Source organism: Topomyia yanbarensis, chromosome 2 (genome assembly GCF_030247195.1).
Source record: "Topomyia yanbarensis strain Yona2022 chromosome 2, ASM3024719v1, whole genome shotgun sequence".
NCBI classification, from domain to species: domain Eukaryota; kingdom Metazoa; phylum Arthropoda; class Insecta; order Diptera; family Culicidae; genus Topomyia; species Topomyia yanbarensis.
In genome coordinates, this window is record NC_080671.1 from 335,253,754 (window position 1) to 335,266,078 (window position 12,325).

The following is a 12,325-nucleotide window of genomic DNA, read 5'->3' on the forward strand; positions in this document are numbered from 1 at the left end:
AAATGGTCGCAAAAGAGCACTAAAATAGTAGTAAAAGAGCAATTAAAGTCAACCAATGCCCCATAAAAATATTGTAAATGTTCCATAAAATGATACATTTTGCGCCATAAATTAACTGAAATTGATCCATAAAATATTAAAAATGTACATTAAAACACGTCGATATGTTCCATAATATCGACAAAAATGTTCCACGGTATTACAAAATGGAGCAGTAAAATGTTAGAAAAAGTTCCATAAATTTGATGAAAATGTTTGCTAAATAATTTTTCTTGTTCCATTGAAGTTTTATGGATTTTTATGGATCATTCACACTGTTTTATGGATTTTCAGTTTTGTTTTATGGAACATGGACAACTTTTTTATGGATCGTTTTACAATTCTTTATGGATTATTTTAACTATTTTATATGCAAAAGTATATTTAGTATTTTTCTTGAATAGTGGAGATTCATGTATTTTCATGAAGGAATCCGGATCATGTAACGGCCTAGCCTGGGAGCAAAATATGACAGAAAGTACTTGTTTCATATATGTACCGCTGATTTGATAGTGGCATAGTGGCGCTAGTAAACCATTACCATATGAGTGCCATCGTTGATAGATTCCCAAGTAACAATTAAAGTTTTATAGCACGCTACAAGTACAATCTAAGTTTTATCAGTGACTATAAAACTATCATAAAACCACAATTGTTACTAGGGTTGTCTCTATTTCCCGTAGATTTCTACTTGCTTGAACCAATATATTTTTTGATAAATTTACTTTGACTTGGTTTATTGATGATTATAATGAAAAATAAATCACACAGAGATTTTGGACGTGAAACACTTATTGTTGAATGCTCTCTTATGAGTACTCGTTTAAAAAAAAATGAAAATAATAAAAATGTTATACATGAAGAAAAAATACAATAGTTGAGCATCAGAAAATATAACGAATTCTAGCGATTTAAATGTGGTAAAATGTAGTCATCCTTTCATATCACGAAGTAAAGTAAAGTTAATGCTACAAAAAGAGGCTGGGTGTGAATGTTTAAAATTTAAAAAACCGGATCCGTCCCGAACCCAAGAAATTCAAGTTTGAAAACCCGGAACCTGTCCCGAGCCCGAGAAATTTAAATTTACAAAACCCGAACTCGACCCGAAACCCGTAGGGTTCGGGTCGGGTCCGGATTTCGGGTCTAAAAAACCGAACCTGACCTTCTCTAGTATATAATGCGAGTTATGTTTTGGTTAGAAATTTTTAGTTCCACCTATGGCCGCATAGAGGGCGTCAATATTAACTTTTTATAGAAGAGAGATATAATATCGAGATGTTCGGAAGAAATACTGCAAAATCACTTCGTTAAAAGTTTCATAATTATTTTCAACAAATCCGGATTGACTAACAGTCTTCGACAAAGTTGCAGACAATTAAATCATCTTTCTTATTTTCACTTACAGTGATAATATGATGCATACAGTGCCACCTATCGGCGCAAATGCCAGCTAGTGCGTTTTCTCCATGTAAATTGTCGAAAAACTCCATACAAATTTCAGGCACGTTGGTCCGGTAGCTAGACTTGTCCGATTTGCTTCAAATTTGGAGCAAGTACTGATTGCAAAGCATTTGTTTTCATCCGCACATAAAATGCGGCTCGGGATAATGCCATTTTGATGTGAAACTAGTCATTATCAGTTGTTAGCCTTCCCATAGTTATTTCCTGTGGGAGCAATACTGGAAGCTCTTCTGCTAACAACTGATGAGGCTTTTTTTAAAGGTGTGTTGTTAAGGTTTGTTTTGATTGGGGAAAAAGTTAACTGATTCGCATTACAAAACATGCGATGGCTCCCATGATCTGGGTATCTAGGTAGAAGCTTTTCGACGCAATGGATTACGGTTCAACGGTTTTTTCCGATGCGGTGAAAATTGGCACACCAAGGATGCGCAAGTTGGATTGTTGCAGTGAGAATAGATGCACAGAATATAACATATATAATATATATGTTGTATATAAGAAACAGTACACCGATACTTTATTCTAAGGAAAGTTATAGATAATCTAGTTTCATTTAAAGGATGTTCAAAAAATAATGCAAACCTCTTCTTAACTGGACGAAAATAGGCTTATGGCCCTATTTATACTGGAGCTATGTATCTATGTGTTGGTATGGTACTTTGTGTGTATTCACTATACATACAATGAATTTCTATCACAGAAGTATATTCTAGACAGACATAAGCGAATTACTTATTTTGATGTCATTGTCAATGAAAGATAATGTATCCAAAACGTCTTGATTGTCATTTTCCACCTACTTATAATACGTTACAACAAACTCAATCGCTTCAAGTATTGGCTGACAAAGCTTCACAATTTTTTTTTGAAAAAGAACTGGAATATTCATTTTTATTCTACATTTCCTGTTACGTGGACAAGTTTGCAAACAGTATAACAACTGTGTTCAAAAGCAGCGGATGGACCAAACGTTAGCCTTGAATTTCACACATTCTCGATCAACACGGTCGGCGGAATGGAATAAAATCCTCTTTACTATGGCTTTGGACCGTCACGTCGTACTCCTGTATGTGTATGTTTGCCTGCGATTATTCCGCGTAGAGATGGGAAGCAAACTGCAAATTTATTTATTTTCATTACCAAATACATATTTGTTCAAGGACCACCTCCTTCTCTAAAACGTCACTGGTAATGAAACAAGAAAAATGCGTTTGTTATATCTACTGCAGTCATGAAAATAAGTATGACACTCGATTTTATTAACCTGATCGATTATTGGCACGAACGTGAAATATCTTTTATGAAACTTTTGAAAAGGCTGATAATATATTTTGTGCCATGAGTATGATGTGATGAAATGGGAGTACATTGCTACCAATTCGAGGTAGCAAACAGTTTTCAACGTACGAACTACACATTCGTGTTACAGATGAATTATGATATTGTTTTTATCCATGCCAGCTACTGAAAACGGAAAAAACGATACACCCACCGACAATAGAAACACTCAGAAGCGAAACGAGGCCAAGTGTCCGAAGCTAATATAGCGGACAATGTGAAAGACAAATTGTTGCTGGCAAAAAAAGATCAAACTTCACAAACTGAAACATCCCACTGAATAATTTGTCCTTGAAACAATATAAGTCCTTGAACGTCCCAAGTCGAAGAAAATTCATTTTTATGCTGAGTCGTAAGATTAGATAGCTTAAATCTTATCCGATAAAGGATTTATTCAGGTGGCAAATCGTCTCAGGTAGGGATTGTTGCAACTCTTGTTTACAAACAACTATGCGTTTCCATTCACTAGCATTTGAAATTACTTGTTCACACATATTCAATTCAGTCTCAACGTTTTCGAGGCAAGAGCAAAAAAAAAATAGATTGATGCGTGGAAAGCAAAGCCAAAATTAAACCATGATCAACGAACGACTGACGTCCTTCCCTAGAGTGTTACTGTTTCATTAAAATGACAGGAACAGCGTTCGTACATAGTGTACCACCAGTTAGTGTGCAACCACCGATAAAACAAGCAACTGGAAAATAGAAATTAGCGGCATACGGCCAGGGACAAGAGGCTGAGATGCTTTTGTAAACAAACAGAGAGTGCGTGGAATCGAGGGCGGTGGCGGCGATCTCGGACCATGAAATTTGAGAATCACATAATTATTTTTAGGTCGCATAAAAAATCTAAAAACACCGCTCGGATTCCTGCGCTATTTGTTGTAGGGTTTGCTGAGCACAGTCTTGTAAAATTTTAATTTTACTCAGCGGTTTTAGGAGATAGTTTGTTTAAGAGCCTGTCATAATATTATTCACATCATTTCTATTGTTCAACGATTTTTTTTGTGAGGACCCTTATTCTTAGGTTCCCACAACATCGATGTTTTAGGTTATACATAGTGTAAGCGTGAGAACGGTAAGCAAGATTGCAATACTTTCCCGAACTGGTTTTTGGTTTCATTCAATTAAATCAAAATAAGGACTTTTAAACGAAACCGCGATGAGCGTTTCGTCGATTAATAGACTCATTTATAATATATGTTGTGACTTCGACTAAACTTTCAATATAAGGGTTTCTTTTTAAAATATTGGATAAAGGAATGATAGTTTTTAACCGTTAATAACCGGAATTGCACCAGTCAATCAATAAAATGTTCACCAATTTTATCTTAAATTATAAAGTATCTATGTATAATATAAATAACGGATAAATAACACAAACACTGTTTGCCAGGAATTCTTTTGAAAGCTATAAGGAAAAACTCAATACGTTGATGAATACGACTCTATGATCGAAATGCGTAGGTGCAGCATCTCTTCCTAAATTATCCTATCCGTATCTTTGATTATGTGACTTGTTCAAGTAAGGTAAAATATGTCGATTGCACCTGTCAAAATCAAAGACCAATCCATGTCTAAATATTAGCAACTTCTATCAGCAACGTTTATTTTGTCTTTTAATATACGTTTTATTAACATAAATTAAAAGCGAAAATGATTTTATTTATCTGCATCTTTTCAGTCAGTTTAAACAACGCTGGCACGTACATGGAAACAATCCATATAGATATAAACAATCTTTTTATATCAGGTTTGACTATAAAACCACAGAAAAAAATTAATTTTAGTTCTTTGTCAACAAATTTTGACTATTAGCCAGAAAATGTTCGATAAAAGTCATCTATCGCTTTCCAAGCCATTTACTTTTCACACGATCGGGGAGCAGAACGAAAAAAATGGCGAAAGTTTGAGGTCCCAGGAAACCCCTGGTGAAGAAATTTTTGAAAAAAATTGGACGGGGCTTCACAGTTTAAAACCAAAGTTTGTATGGAGAACTAGGGGTGTTCAAGAGGCAAGATTTCAATGAAAATGATCATCTTAAATTTCGCATAAAGCCTTACATAAAATGCTTATTACATCGAAAAAGTAATCTTTGCAAGTTTTTAGCTAAATTGGACATCATTAAGGGGTGCGGTGTTTGAATATTGTTTTCATAATATAAGAAAAAATCCAAAGGATGGAGTACATGAAATGTTGAAAATGGAAAAAAAAAATTGTCGAAATATGTCTAAAAATAGCATGAAACATCATCATCTAGTCTCAAAACAAACGAAAGCCGCTGAAAACAAATTATAATTTTTTTTAGATCCAAGGACTTGGAAATTTTTGCGAACATAATTCGAAAATTTTAGTGCAATGATTAAAATAAAAATTCCCATCGAACTGGGTTTGGAAGCAGCACAAATAAAAATATGGCAGCGATATGGGGTTCCAACTAAATTATCGAGAAGAAATTTTTGAAAAAAAAATTGGCACGGGACTTCACAGTTTAAAACCAAAGTTTTGTGAAATTTAGGAAAATAACATCTTTTAGGTGAAAATGGACATTTTTGATCGATTTTTTCAACCAACTGGGCTTGGGAGCAGAACGAATAAAAAGATAGCGGGGATTTACGGTTCCAACTAAATCATCATGAAGAAACTCTTCACGATGATTTAATTGGAAACCCAAATCCCCGCCATCTTTTTATTTGTTATGCTCCCAAGCCCAGTTCCTTGTGAAAATTTGATCAAAAATGTCCATTTTCAGCTAAAAGACGTTACTTTCCTAAATTTCACAAAACTTTAGTTTTAAACTGTGAAGTCCCGTTCTATTTTTTTTTCAAAAAATGCTTCACGATTATTTAGTTGGAACTCCAAATTTGTTTTGCTCCCAAGCCTAGTTCGTTGGGAAACTCGATCAAAAATATCCATTTTCACCTAAAAGATGTTATTTTAATAAATTTCACAAATCTTTGGTTTTAAACTGTGAAGTCCCGTTCCAATTTTTTTCAAAAAATTCTTCACGATGATTTAGTTGGAACCCCAGATCCCTGCCATTTTTTTATTTGTTTTGCTCCCAAGCCCAGTTGATTGAAAAAATCTATCAAAAATGTTCATTTTCATCTAAAAGATGCAAATTTTCAAAAATTTCACAAAACTTTGGTTTTAAACTGTGAAGTCCCGTTCCAATTTTTTCAAATTTTTTTCACGATGATTTAGTTGGAACCCCAAATTCCCGCCATCTTTTTATTTGTTCTGCTCCCAAGCCCAGTTCGTTGGAAAAACTCGATCAAAAATGCACATTTTCAACTAAAAGATGTTATTTTCATAAATTTCACAAAACTTTGGTTTTAAACTGTGAAGTCCGGTTCCAATTTTTTTCAAAAATTTCTTCACCATGATTTAGGCGGAACCCCAAATCACTGCCATCTTTTTATTTGTGCCGCTCCCAAACCCAGTTCGATGGGAATTTTTTTTTCAATCATAGAGCATTACAGTAAAATTTTCGATTTTCGAATCATGTTTGCAAAAATTTCCAAGTCCTTGGATCTAAAAAAAAATTATAATTTGTTTTCAGCGGTTTTCGTTTGTTTTGAGACTAGATGCTGATGTTTCATGTTATTTTTAGACATATTTCGACAAAAAAATTCGATTTAAACATTTCATTTTCAACATTTCATTTTCAACATTTCATGTACTCCCTTTGGATTTTTTCTTATATTATGAAAACAATATTCAAACGCCGCACCCTCTTAACGATGTCCGATTGAGCTAAAAACTTGCATAGATTACTTTTTCGATGTAATAAGCACTTTATGTAAGACTTTATGCGAAAATTTAGGATGATCATTTTCATTGAAATCTTTCCTCTTGAACACCCCTAGTTCTCCATACAAACTTTGGTTTTAAACTGTGAAGCCCCGCTCCAATTTTTTTCAAAAATTTCTGCACCAGGGGTTTCCTGGGACCTCAAACTTTCGCCATTTTTTTCGTTCCGCTCCCAATTTTTTTAATTTTGTTTCGCAGTGTAATTCAAGAGTGTTAAATTTCTCTTAAAATACAAAATGTCAAATGCTTCAAAAAAGCCGTTGGTTAGAGCAGTGTCTGCCATCTTTGTTCAACGTATTGATTCAAATGGTAGCGCAACAATAGGGCACTCGATTCGAGTTTTCGTTGCGCTCAAACACGAGAATTTTACTGTTTTCAGGGTAGTTGTGTTATTAGACTGCTTCTTAACAACGAAGCAAAGCTGGTGATACCAATTTTTATGCATTCCTTTGATTGTAGGCCGAGTAATTAATGAATTAGAGAGGCACCCTCGTTAGTTTGGTGAAAATAGGCATATTACCCTACTTACTTTTACGTTCAGCTAGCAATAGTTGCTAGGAGACCTATCCGAATGCTGCTTTGAAAAAAAAAATACCTGTGATTTTTCATCACACTAATAAACTGAACTGGGGCACGCAGAAACGAAAAACCAGTTATTTTTTCAAAAGCAGCATTCAGTTAGGTCGTTAGTTTTTCTAGCGACTATTTTACATGATTCAAAATATCATCATCGAATGAATTGAATTTTATTCTTCAATTGCAGTTCAATAACAGTTCTATATAAATAGAATGGATGTGAAATTGAATACATTCATTCTACATCAACAGAAGTATACTCCCGAGTACACTTGGTCGGTGTTAAGTCAGACCGGACCAAGTCGCAAAACATAAAAAATGAGTTAATGTTAGATAAAGAATTTGTTCATCTACATTCCATTTTTACCAGATTTGAAATATGAAACAATAAATAAGAATTATGGTAAAAATTATTTTCCAATTATAATGTAAAGGATGCTGCGATTCTAACTTTAAGCGCGCTTTTCTCGAAATCAATGCACTGTCACTTAGTTCGGTCTGACCTAACACCGACCACTTGAGTTTTAATAGATTGACATTCGGTCTTCATGATTTTCTTTATTACAAGGAGATTTTCAATATTCCGCGTGAGATAAATTCATCGATTACCTAGCCACCAAGTGTAAATGAAATAAAACTGGTGCGTTACCCCGTACGTACAACTTTTATCATATGTTGAGCCGTTCGTAGAACTTCTTTCTGTGAACTGAATAAACTGAAATGTCCAGGGCCGCTACCTAATACAGGTAATCATTCTATCAAGAGTAATGTTTCAAAATCAGATCACTTTGATCTTTTAACGTTGACTTAACAGAATATGAAATCGCAATCACACAAGTACAAATTTGAGCATTACACACATTACGATATTACATGTGATTGTTACTACAGTAAAGACCCGTTTTATCAGCCCCTTGGCGAATTTTAAGCTGATAAAACAGGGGCATTGATAAAATCGGGACATATATTTTTCTGTCTTTTTAATAAACCGAAGCTCTTAAAACATTCTTCTTTGTTCCTTAGATATATCCTTGCAACCTTTTCTGATTATTTCCTTTAAGTTCCCCTTAAGCGGGGTCTGACAGCGCAAAATTTAAAAAAAATTAAAGTTTTTCTTGCATTTTTCGAATCGATAAGAAATATATGCCCAAGAAAGGATTTACTCGAATTCGACTTGGTTCGTCTGCTAGAGCCCATAAAACTACTAACTATCGTTTTTCATATGAAGCTGAAAAAATCGGGTCAAAAAGCTGATAAAATCGGGGGTAGATGAAATCGGGGGCTGATAAAATCAGAAGCTGATAAAATCGGGTCTCCACCGCAATCAAAAATTTTCTACACAAGACCTTTAACAGTGTGCAGGAAAAAATCAAAGGACTTTAATGGTGTAATCAATGGGAAAATTGTGGTGCAATGTATGGTAAAACTATGGGGAAAATTATGGGCCACAGCCGTGGTAATTCAGTGGGGTAAATCATGGTCTAGAAATAGGGAAGAAATGGGAGTAATGGAACAATGTATGGTTTAATAATAAGGCAATAGATGGTCTCTTTAAGAACTATCTATGGTCCTACTATAGAGGAATTAATGGTCGTTCCATAAATTCCTCTATTTCGTTTGTGGTATAAACAACCCAAGTAACAATCCTAATGCTAATTGGTTTTATTTAAGTTTTGTGGTAGTTTTATCAAGGCATTACTGAGTGAATCTGGCTTTAATATTGCTTATGGGAAGGGCATTTAGTTTTATATGCTTAACGGGGTTTAAGAGTGCTTCAAGAACTCTTGCAGAAATATCCATAAAACTACATTTTTCATAAGAGTAATTAGTCTTATGAGCAGTCAAGAGCCTCTTAGAGCCCCTTTTTAAGACATCGTTTTTCAACCTCCTTAAAACAAAAAGATTGTTTTATGACATTCTTGTTGAGGCTAAATGTACCTTAAGAATGCTACCATAAAACCTTCTTAAAGCTTTAACGAAGTGAATAAGAGCGTTCCATGATAAACAAACAAACTGTAAACAGTAAACTCGACGATTAAATCATTTAACTTTGCAAATCTGTAGGTACGCATAGCTCTATTTAACATGCGTTGTTGAAATAATTTATCAACTTTTAGATGGAATTGTGAATACCATAGTAATTAATCATAGAAATTTTCATTTCAATATTGACATTTTCAATGTTAGACTGGATTTATGGCGACGTTCCATCAAAGTTTTGTCTTGAAAAATTCTAATTAATTTTGTTAAAGTCTGACAGCTCTTTTTCAAGTGTATCATAAATAAAAAATGAATTAATCACGATCTTGAAAAACTGCTATTACTCTAGACCAAGAATAATTAGTTTTAATAAGATCTCATGGCTGTTTCAGTTAAATCCAATGACAAGTAATGGCGTCGTGGATAGATTTTTTTTCCTTCGCCCTCTGTCTAGCAAAGCAGCTTCATAGCGCACTAGAAGTGTTCTTGAAGAAGAAAATCATAAAACTATCAAGACTTATGGTAGTCTTCTATTAGTTTTAAGCAGCTCTTGAACACCACTATAAGAATGCATTGATACTACCAAAAAGTTTTAAGAAAACCTTCTTTAGTATGGGTCTTTTTCGTCTTAAGAGGGGTTTATGGTTATCTTGAAGTAGTGTTGTAGAGTAGTTGGTTTTATTCTCGGTTTTATGAAACTAATCTTCAAGTGTACCATAAAACTCAATTTGTTACTTGGGAATGGTCCATTAATGTTAGTTCGCATGGTCTATCGTTATAATCCAGTATACTGAATCAAAGTGTTTTGATGGGTTCAATGGACCATGCTCATGATCCTCGTCCTTGGAAGCTAGGGTTATTTTATGGGATATTTCATGGGTGCAACCCATTTCAAGTACATGCTAGTGGGGGTAGTTTTTGGGGTATTGTAGGGGGAACCACCCATCATTTTCTCAGATCATACGATTATGTTACTGTGGGTTTTCCGTTTGCTTGGATATAACGGGTACGCACGTTTTAAACGTTCAGTCAAACTATATTCAAATGATAACCTGGACTTTTATACATAAGAATCACAACTTTTGATCTTATTGTGACGAATGAATAATTTTATTTAAAGTCACGTAAATAAAAACAATCAATCAATTAAAGCTGCATATACCTTTTTACCGAAACATAAAGCCAGAATTAACTTTAATTGTGCGAAGAATTGGGGTACAATGGTTTCATACATTTCGTGAAATTATCTTAATTATCTTCAACCGGTTCTCTGGACTTTTTTACATAAGAAATACCAATTTTGGTCAGCCACATTCAACTTTTTTCGAGTTATATATTCAGTATTGAACATAAACTCAAACGAAAGAGGGAATTGGGGCAAAACATACATGATAGCGTACCGTGCGGTCGTTGTAAATACTAACAATCAATTTTTTATCTCAAAAACACATTTTCTGACAAGCGTCATCCAGCCTTTTCAAAAAAAAGTTGTGCTTTGGGTACATTTTTTTCCACTGTGCATTGCATGAAGATCAAAAGAAACTTTTAGTCTTGCCGTGGTGAACTATGGAGAAAAGTCAAATATCGCTTGATCTTTTCGTATAAGACCGAGTATTCGCAATATGAAACTTTTGAAGGGTAAACATGGAGCACAGACTTAAGAAAGTCGCCTTTATCCAGTTCCACCATGTTAGGCATACAGTATGACGTTCATCTAATTGAAAAAAAGGATTCACTTTAGATATCTATCTAAACACGTTGTAGTGTGTGACAGCATAAAAAGTAAGATACCCGTTTATACGGATAATAAGAGAATCGAGGTACATGATTATGATCTGGTATCGGGTATTTGCTATGTGGCTATAAATAATTTCATTTTGGAATACGGAGAGGTGAAATCCGTTCTGAAAGATGCGACCATGCGGTTGGACCTACTCGTTCCTTCCGACCTGAAGCTATCATACAAAACACATGGTGTTACCGTTACAAAAGGCGTAAACTGAAAGGCAAATTAATACGTGTTATCATACTGAATACTGAATTGCAAGGCAAATTAATATCATACTCTGGAATCGCTAAGAAAACTCGCATAAGCAAATTAATTTCAATAACAAACTATAATAATGTTAGTAGAATCAAAAAAGTGCTCCATCAGTAAGGAAACTAATACTAACGAAAGCGGATTCACACTCGTGACCCGTAAATGCAAGATACAAAAAATAACATAATATATCGAGGAAGTAATAGCGATGATAATATAAAAGTGTATTACAACAAGGAGAAATACAAGGCGTACGGACAACCACTAATATTCGTCCATTGTAAAAGTGTGTAAAGGACCCGCGGCTCCGATGAGCTAGCTCATTGAGCTGTTTCAAATCAATCATTTTCAGTTTTCTGCCACTAATCGCAACAATAATCGAAATTACTTCGATTGTCGATTACTTCGATTATCAGACTGTTGCCAATCGATTAAAAATTATTCGATTACCATAGCGGTTAATCGATTAATCGAAACATAGTCGGACATAGGGGACTAGGGAGTGACTAATATGCTAGGAATTGTGAACGAATTCACGTATCCATAAACAATATTAGTTCACGAGGATTAAAAGGATTCATGAATAATATTCCGAATTTCGTGGATGAATTCACGAGAAAATTCCATACTGATTAGATTTCGTGAACTAATTCACAACCTTCGTGGTCAGGTCATGATCGAGATGTAATAAATTATGAATTGGTCATGTCGTATAATTCGACTCTGAATAATGTTTCTAAATCTATGAATAAAATCACGAGTCCATTTTAGGTTTATGAATACTGTTTATAAAATTGTGAACTAATTCACGTACAGAAAAACATCTTGATAATAACGTGGCAGAAGCTGTAACTGAAGTTCACAAAACAAAAAAAAATCCACTAATAAAATTGTTATCCCGGCGTTATTGAAGGAGAATTGAACATAATTACAAAACACATGAGTTTTTTCCTGGTCTTATTTTCGTAAAGTAAAAACAATATTGTTCCAGAATTCATGGAATATGTATGGAATTGTTCCAGAATCATGAATAGAGCATTTTGTGGACATTATTTTTTTCGTGTGCAGAAATAGTAC

General features: G+C 34.3%; 2 protein-coding genes across 6 annotated transcripts in view; one reads left to right on the top strand and one right to left on the bottom strand.

Annotated features, from left to right (window-relative positions):
• Nucleotides 1-12,325, bottom strand: part of LOC131683993 (trichoplein keratin filament-binding protein) — a 122,854-nt gene that overhangs the window by 76,512 nt on the left and 34,017 nt on the right. The gene's annotated exons all lie outside the window — the stretch shown is intronic.
• The window catches only part of LOC131683992 (titin), a 48,255-nt gene that overhangs the window by 2,056 nt on the left and 33,874 nt on the right, over nucleotides 1-12,325 (top strand). The gene's annotated exons all lie outside the window — the stretch shown is intronic.